This window comes from Idiotropiscis lumnitzeri, unplaced genomic scaffold (assembly GCF_059441095.1).
Source record: "Idiotropiscis lumnitzeri isolate Australia: NSW breed Sydney's pygmy pipehorse unplaced genomic scaffold, RoL_Ilum_1.0 HiC_scaffold_70, whole genome shotgun sequence".
NCBI classification, from domain to species: Eukaryota; Metazoa; Chordata; class Actinopteri; order Syngnathiformes; family Syngnathidae; genus Idiotropiscis; species Idiotropiscis lumnitzeri.
Window position 1 is genome coordinate 250,582 of NW_028283608.1, and position 9,395 is coordinate 259,976.

Below are 9,395 nucleotides of genomic sequence, written 5' to 3' on the forward strand. Positions count from 1 at the left end.
TTTTTTAGTGCTGAAAATTCATTGTCTGCTGGCGCTGTACACTTTTTCTAAGTGTTGCAATATCTCATGAAGGAAATACTGGACAATCAAATTAATGACTTTCCAGGCTTCAGGATGCCTTTCTACACTATATAAAGGTGGAAATGTACATTGGAAACGTTTGGTTTAGCTGTTATAAAAGTTTGGTTTTTTAGTGCTGTAAATGCATTTTCAGCTCGCGCTGTACACATTTGCTATGAGAGGCATTATCTCATAAGGGAAATATTGGACAATCAAATTAATGACTGCCCAGGCTTCAGGATGTCTTTTTACACTATATAAGGGTGGAAATTTACATTGGAAACGTTTAGTTTAGCTGTTAATGAAGTTTCGTTTTTTTAGTGCTGAAAATTCATTGTCTGCTGGCGCTGTACACTTTTTCTAAGTGTTGCAATATCTCATGAAGGAAATACTGGACAATCAAATTAATGACTTTCCAGGCTTCAGGATGCCTTTCTACACTATATAAAGGTGGAAATGTACATTGGAAACGTTTGGTTTAGCTGTTATAAAAGTTTGGTTTTTTAGTGCTGTAAATGCATTTTCAGCTCGCGCTGTACACATTTGCTATGAGAGGCATTATCTCATAAGGGAAATATTGGACAATCAAATTAATGACTGCCCAGGCTTCAGGATGTCTTTTTACACTATATAAGGGTGGAAATTTACATTGGAAACGTTTAGTTTAGCTGTTAATGAAGTTTCGTTTTTTTAGTGCTGAAAATTCATTGTCTGCTGGCGCTGTACACTTTTTCTAAGTGTTGCAATATCTCATGAAGGAAATACTGGACAATCAAATTAATGACTGCCCAGGCTTCAGGATGTCTTTTTACACTATATAAAGGTGGAAATTTACATTGGAAACGTTTGGTTTAGCTGTTATAAAAATTTTGGTTTTTTAGTGCTGAAAATGCATTTTCAGCTCGCACTGTACACATTTGCTATGTGAGGCATTATCTCATAAGGGATATACTGGACAATCAAATTAATGACTTCCCAGGCTTCAGGATGCCTTTTTACACTCTATAAATGTGGAAATTTACATTGGAAACGTTTGGTTTAGCTGTTAATGAAGTTTCGTTTTTTTAGTGCTGAAAATTCATTGTCTGCTGGCGCTGTACACTTTTTCTAAGTGTTGCAATATCTCATGAAGGAAATACTGGACAATCAAATTAATGACTTTCCAGGCTTCAGGATGCCTTTCTACACTATATAAAGGTAGAAATTTACATTGGAAACGTTTGGTTTAGCTGTTATAAAAGTTTGGTTTTTTAGTGCAGTAAATGCATTTTCAGCTCGCGCTGTACACATTTGCTATGAGAGGCATTATCTCATAAGGGAAATATTGGACAATCAAATTAATGACTGCCCAGGCTTCAGGATGTCTTTTTACACTATATAAAGGTGGAAATTTACATTGGAAACGTTTAGTTTAGCTGTTATTAAAGTTTGTTTTTTTAGTGCTGTAAATGCATTTTCAGCTCGCGCTGTACACATTTGCTATGTGAGGCATTATCTCATAAGGGAAATACTGGACAATCAAATTAATGACTGCCCAGGCTTCAGGATGTCTTTTTACACTATATAAAGGTGGAAATTTACATTGGAAACGTTTGGTTTAGCTGTTATAAAAGTTTGGTTTTTTAGTGCTGAAAATGCATTTTCAGCTCGCACTGTACACATTTGCTATGTGAGGCATTATCTCATAAGGGAAATACTGGACAATCAAATTAATGACTTCCCAGGCTTCAGGATGCCTTTTTACACTATATAAATGTGGAAATTTACATTGGAAACGTTTGGTTTAGCTGTTAATGAAGTTTCGTTTTTTTAGTGCTGAAAATTCATTGTCTGCTGGCGCTGTACACTTTTTCTAAGTGTTGCAATATCTCATGAAGGAAATACTGGACAATCAAATTAATGACTTTCCAGGCTTCAGGATGCCTTTCTACACTATATAAAGGTGGAAATTTACATTTGAAACGTTTGGTTTAGCTGTTATAAAAGTTTGGTTTTTTAGTGCTGTAAATGCATTTTCAGCTCGCACTGTACACATTTGCTATGAGAGGCATTATCTCATAAGGGAAATATTGGACAATCAAATTAATGACTGCCCAGGCTTCAGGATGTCTTTTTACACTATATAAAGGTGGAAATTTACATTGGAAACGTTTGGTTTAGCTGTTATAAAAGTTTGGTTTTTTAGTGCTTAAAATGCATTTTCAGCTCGCACTGTACACATTTGCTATGTGAGGCATTATCTCATAAGGGAAATACTGGACAATCAAATTAATGACTTCCCAGGCTTCAGGATGCCTTTTTACACTCTATAAAGGTGGAAATTTACATTGGAAACGTTTGGTTTAGCTGTTATAAAAGTTTGTTTTTTTCGTGCTGTAAATGCATTTTCAGCTCGCGCTGTACACATTTGCAATGAGAGGCATTATCTCATAAGGGAAATATTGGACAATCAAATTAATGACTGCCCAGGCTTCAGGATGTCTTTTTACACTATATAAAGGTGGAAATTTACATTGGAAACGTTTAGTTTAGCTTTTAATGAACTTTCGTTTTTTTAGTGCTGAAAATTCATTGTCTGCTGGCGCTGTACACTTTTTCTAAGTGTTGCAATATCTCATGAAGGAAATACTGGACAATCAAATTAATGACTTTCCAGGCCTCAGGATGTCTTTTTACACTATATAAAGGTGGAAATTTACATTGGAAACGTTTGGTTTAGCTGTTATAAAAGTTTGTTTTTTTAGTGCTGTAAATGCATTTTCAGCTCGCGCTGTACACATTTGCTATGAGAGGCATTATCTCATAAGGGAAATATTGGACAATCAAATTAATGGCTGCCTAGGCTTCAGGATGTCTTTTTACACTATATAAAGGTGGAAATTTACATTGGAAACTTTTAGTTTAGCTGTTAATGAAGTTTCGTTTTTTTAGTGCTGAAAATTCATTGTCTGCTGGCGCTGTACACTTTTTCTAAGTGTTGCAATATCTCATGAAGGAAATACTGGACAATCAAATTAATGACTTTCCAGGCTTCAGGATGCCTTTCTACACTATATAAAGGTGGAAATGTACATTGGAAACGTTTGGTTTAGCTGTTATAAAAGTTTGGTTTTTTAGTGCTGTTAATGCATTTTCAGCTCGCGCTGTACACATTTGCTATGAGAGGCATTATCTCATAAGGGAAATATTGGACAATCAAATTAATGACTGCCCAGGCTTCAGGATGTCTTTTTACACTATATAAGGGTGGAAATTTACATTGGAAACGTTTAGTTTAGCTGTTAATGAAGTTTCGTTTTTTTAGTGCTGAAAATTCATTGTCTGCTGGCGCTGTACACTTTTTCTAAGTGTTGCAATATCTCATGAAGGAAATACTGGACAATCAAATTAATGACTTTCCAGGCTTCAGGATGCCTTTCTACACTATATAAAGGTGGAAATGTACATTGGAAACGTTTGGTTTAGCTGTTATAAAAGTTTGGTTTTTTAGTGCTGTAAATGCATTTTCAGCTCGCGCTGTACACATTTGCTATGAGAGGCATTATCTCATAAGGGAAATATTGGACAATCAAATTAATGACTGCCCAGGCTTCAGGATGTCTTTTTACACTATATAAAGGTGGAAATATTCATTGGAAACGTTTAGTTTAGCTGTTAATGAAGTTTCGTTTTTTTAGTGCTGAAAATTCATTGTCTGCTGGCGCTGTACACTTTTTCTAAGTGTTGCAATATCTCATGAAGGAAATACTGGACAATCAAATTTATGACTTTCCAGGCTTCAGGATGCCTTTCTACACTATATAAAGGTTGAAATTTACATTGGAAACGTTTGGTTTAGCTGTTATAAAAGTTTGTTTTTTTAGTGCTGTAAATACATTTTCAGCTCGCGCTGTACACATTTGCTATGAGAGGCATTATCTCATAAGGGAAATATTGGACAATCAAATTAATGACTGCCCAGGCTTCAGGATGTCTTTTTACACTATATAAAGGTGGAAATTTACATTGGAAACGTTTGGTTTAGCTGTTATAAAAGTTTGGTTTTTTAGTGCTTAAAATGCATTTTCAGCTCGCACTGTACACATTTGCTATGTGAGGCATTATCTCATAAGGGAAATACTGGACAATCAAATTAATGACTTCCCAGGCTTCAGGATGCCTTTTTACACTCTATAAAGGTGGAAATTTACATTGGAAACGTTTGGTTTAGCTGTTATAAAAGTTTGTTTTTTTCGTGCTGTAAATGCATTTTCAGCTCGCGCTGTACACATTTGCAATGAGAGGCATTATCTCATAAGGGAAATATTGGACAATCAAATTAATGACTGCCCAGGCTTCAGGATGTCTTTTTACACTATATAAAGGTGGAAATTTACATTGGAAACGTTTAGTTTAGCTGTTAATGAAGTTTCGTTTTTTTTAGTGCTGAAAATTCATTGTCTGCTGGCGCTGTACACTTTTTCTAAGTGTTACAATATCTCATGAAGGAAATACTGGACAATCAAATTAATGACTTTCCAGGCTTCAGGATGCCTTTCTACACTATATAAAGGTGGAAATGTACATTGGAAACGTTTGGTTTAGCTGTTATAAAAGTTTGGTTTTTTAGTGCTGTAAATGCATTTTCAGCTCGCACTGTACACATTTGCTATGAGAGGCATTATCTCATAAGGGAAATATTGGACAATCAAATTAATGACTGCCCAGGCTTCAGGATGTCTTTTTACACTATATAAAGGTGGAAATTTACATTGGAAACGTTTGGTTTAGCTGTTATAAAAGTTTGGTTTTTTAGTGCTTAAAATGCATTTTCAGCTCGCACTGTACACATTTGCTATGTGAGGCATTATCTCATAAGGGAAATATTGGACAATCAAATTAATGACTGCCCAGGCTTCAGGATGTCTTTTTACACTATATAAAGGTGGAAATTTACATTGGAAACGTTTAGTTTAGCTGTTAATGAAGTTTCGTTTTTTTTAGTGCTGAAAATTCATTGTCTGCTGGCGCTGTACACTTTTTCTAAGTGTTACAATATCTCATGAAGGAAATACTGGACAATCAAATTAATGACTTTCCAGGCTTCAGGATGCCTTTCTACACTATATAAAGGTGGAAATGTACATTGGAAACGTTTGGTTTAGCTGTTATAAAAGTTTGGTTTTTTAGTGCTGTAAATGCATTTTCAGCTCGCACTGTACACATTTGCTATGAGAGGCATTATCTCATAAGGGAAATATTGGACAATCAAATTAATGACTGCCCAGGCTTCAGGATGTCTTTTTACACTATATAAAGGTGGAAATTTACATTGGAAACGTTTGGTTTAGCTGTTATAAAAGTTTGGTTTTTTAGTGCTTAAAATGCATTTTCAGCTCGCACTGTACACATTTGCTATGTGAGGCATTATCTCATAAGGGAAATACTGGACAATCAAATTAATGACTTCCCAGGCTTCAGGATGCCTTTTTACACTCTATAAAGGTGGAAATTTACATTGGAAACGTTTGGTTTAGCTGTTATAAAAGTTTGTTTTTTTCGTGCTGTAAATGCATTTTCAGCTCGCGCTGTACACATTTGCAATGAGAGGCATTATCTCATAAGGGAAATATTGGACAATCAAATTAATGACTGCCCAGGCTTCAGGATGTCTTTTTACACTATATAAAGGTGGAAATTTACATTGGAAACGTTTAGTTTAGCTTTTAATGAACTTTCGTTTTTTTAGTGCTGAAAATTCATTGTCTGCTGGCGCTGTACACTTTTTCTAAGTGTTGCAATATCTCATGAAGGAAATACTGGACAATCAAATTAATGACTTTCCAGGCCTCAGGATGTCTTTTTACACTATATAAAGGTGGAAATTTACATTGGAAACGTTTGGTTTAGCTGTTATAAAAGTTTGTTTTTTTAGTGCTGTAAATGCATTTTCAGCTCGCGCTGTACACATTTGCTATGAGAGGCATTATCTCATAAGGGAAATATTGGACAATCAAATTAATGGCTGCCTAGGCTTCAGGATGTCTTTTTACACTATATAAAGGTGGAAATTTACATTGGAAACTTTTAGTTTAGCTGTTAATGAAGTTTCGTTTTTTTAGTGCTGAAAATTCATTGTCTGCTGGCGCTGTACACTTTTTCTAAGTGTTGCAATATCTCATGAAGGAAATACTGGACAATCAAATTAATGACTTTCCAGGCTTCAGGATGCCTTTCTACACTATATAAAGGTGGAAATGTACATTGGAAACGTTTGGTTTAGCTGTTATAAAAGTTTGGTTTTTTAGTGCTGTAAATGCATTTTCAGCTCGCGCTGTACACATTTGCTATGAGAGGCATTATCTCATAAGGGAAATATTGGACAATCAAATTAATGACTGCCCAGGCTTCAGGATGTCTTTTTACACTATATAAGGGTGGAAATTTACATTGGAAACGTTTAGTTTAGCTGTTAATGAAGTTTCGTTTTTTTAGTGCTGAAAATTCATTGTCTGCTGGCGCTGTACACTTTTTCTAAGTGTTGCAATATCTCATGAAGGAAATACTGGACAATCAAATTAATGACTTTCCAGGCTTCAGGATGCCTTTCTACACTATATAAAGGTGGAAATGTACATTGGAAACGTTTGGTTTAGCTGTTATAAAAGTTTGGTTTTTTAGTGCTGTAAATGCATTTTCAGCTCGCGCTGTACACATTTGCTATGAGAGGCATTATCTCATAAGGGAAATATTGGACAATCAAATTAATGACTGCCCAGGCTTCAGGATGTCTTTTTACACTATATAAGGGTGGAAATTTACATTGGAAACGTTTAGTTTAGCTGTTAATGAAGTTTCGTTTTTTTAGTGCTGAAAATTCATTGTCTGCTGGCGCTGTACACTTTTTCTAAGTGTTGCAATATCTCATGAAGGAAATACTGGACAATCAAATTAATGACTGCCCAGGCTTCAGGATGTCTTTTTACACTATATAAAGGTGGAAATTTACATTGGAAACGTTTGGTTTAGCTGTTATAAAAATTTTGGTTTTTTAGTGCTGAAAATGCATTTTCAGCTCGCACTGTACACATTTGCTATGTGAGGCATTATCTCATAAGGGATATACTGGACAATCAAATTAATGACTTCCCAGGCTTCAGGATGCCTTTTTACACTCTATAAATGTGGAAATTTACATTGGAAACGTTTGGTTTAGCTGTTAATGAAGTTTCGTTTTTTTAGTGCTGAAAATTCATTGTCTGCTGGCGCTGTACACTTTTTCTAAGTGTTGCAATATCTCATGAAGGAAATACTGGACAATCAAATTAATGACTTTCCAGGCTTCAGGATGCCTTTCTACACTATATAAAGGTAGAAATTTACATTGGAAACGTTTGGTTTAGCTGTTATAAAAGTTTGGTTTTTTAGTGCAGTAAATGCATTTTCAGCTCGCGCTGTACACATTTGCTATGAGAGGCATTATCTCATAAGGGAAATATTGGACAATCAAATTAATGACTGCCCAGGCTTCAGGATGTCTTTTTACACTATATAAAGGTGGAAATTTACATTGGAAACGTTTAGTTTAGCTGTTATTAAAGTTTGTTTTTTTAGTGCTGTAAATGCATTTTCAGCTCGCGCTGTACACATTTGCTATGTGAGGCATTATCTCATAAGGGAAATACTGGACAATCAAATTAATGACTGCCCAGGCTTCAGGATGTCTTTTTACACTATATAAAGGTGGAAATTTACATTGGAAACGTTTGGTTTAGCTGTTATAAAAGTTTGGTTTTTTAGTGCTGAAAATGCATTTTCAGCTCGCACTGTACACATTTGCTATGTGAGGCATTATCTCATAAGGGAAATACTGGACAATCAAATTAATGACTTCCCAGGCTTCAGGATGCCTTTTTACACTATATAAATGTGGAAATTTACATTGGAAACGTTTGGTTTAGCTGTTAATGAAGTTTCGTTTTTTTAGTGCTGAAAATTCATTGTCTGCTGGCGCTGTACACTTTTTCTAAGTGTTGCAATATCTCATGAAGGAAATACTGGACAATCAAATTAATGACTTTCCAGGCTTCAGGATGCCTTTCTACACTATATAAAGGTGGAAATTTACATTTGAAACGTTTGGTTTAGCTGTTATAAAAGTTTGGTTTTTTAGTGCTGTAAATGCATTTTCAGCTCGCACTGTACACATTTGCTATGAGAGGCATTATCTCATAAGGGAAATATTGGACAATCAAATTAATGACTGCCCAGGCTTCAGGATGTCTTTTTACACTATATAAAGGTGGAAATTTACATTGGAAACGTTTGGTTTAGCTGTTATAAAAGTTTGGTTTTTTAGTGCTTAAAATGCATTTTCAGCTCGCACTGTACACATTTGCTATGTGAGGCATTATCTCATAAGGGAAATACTGGACAATCAAATTAATGACTTCCCAGGCTTCAGGATGCCTTTTTACACTCTATAAAGGTGGAAATTTACATTGGAAACGTTTGGTTTAGCTGTTATAAAAGTTTGTTTTTTTCGTGCTGTAAATGCATTTTCAGCTCGCGCTGTACACATTTGCAATGAGAGGCATTATCTCATAAGGGAAATATTGGACAATCAAATTAATGACTGCCCAGGCTTCAGGATGTCTTTTTACACTATATAAAGGTGGAAATTTACATTGGAAACGTTTAGTTTAGCTTTTAATGAACTTTCGTTTTTTTAGTGCTGAAAATTCATTGTCTGCTGGCGCTGTACACTTTTTCTAAGTGTTGCAATATCTCATGAAGGAAATACTGGACAATCAAATTAATGACTTTCCAGGCCTCAGGATGTCTTTTTACACTATATAAAGGTGGAAATTTACATTGGAAACGTTTGGTTTAGCTGTTATAAAAGTTTGTTTTTTTAGTGCTGTAAATGCATTTTCAGCTCGCGCTGTACACATTTGCTATGAGAGGCATTATCTCATAAGGGAAATATTGGACAATCAAATTAATGGCTGCCTAGGCTTCAGGATGTCTTTTTACACTATATAAAGGTGGAAATTTACATTGGAAACTTTTAGTTTAGCTGTTAATGAAGTTTCGTTTTTTTAGTGCTGAAAATTCATTGTCTGCTGGCGCTGTACACTTTTTCTAAGTGTTGCAATATCTCATGAAGGAAATACTGGACAATCAAATTAATGACTTTCCAGGCTTCAGGATGCCTTTCTACACTATATAAAGGTGGAAATGTACATTGGAAACGTTTGGTTTAGCTGTTATAAAAGTTTGGTTTTTTAGTGCTGTTAATGCATTTTCAGCTCGCGCTGTACACATTTGCTATGAGAGGCATTATCTCATAAGGG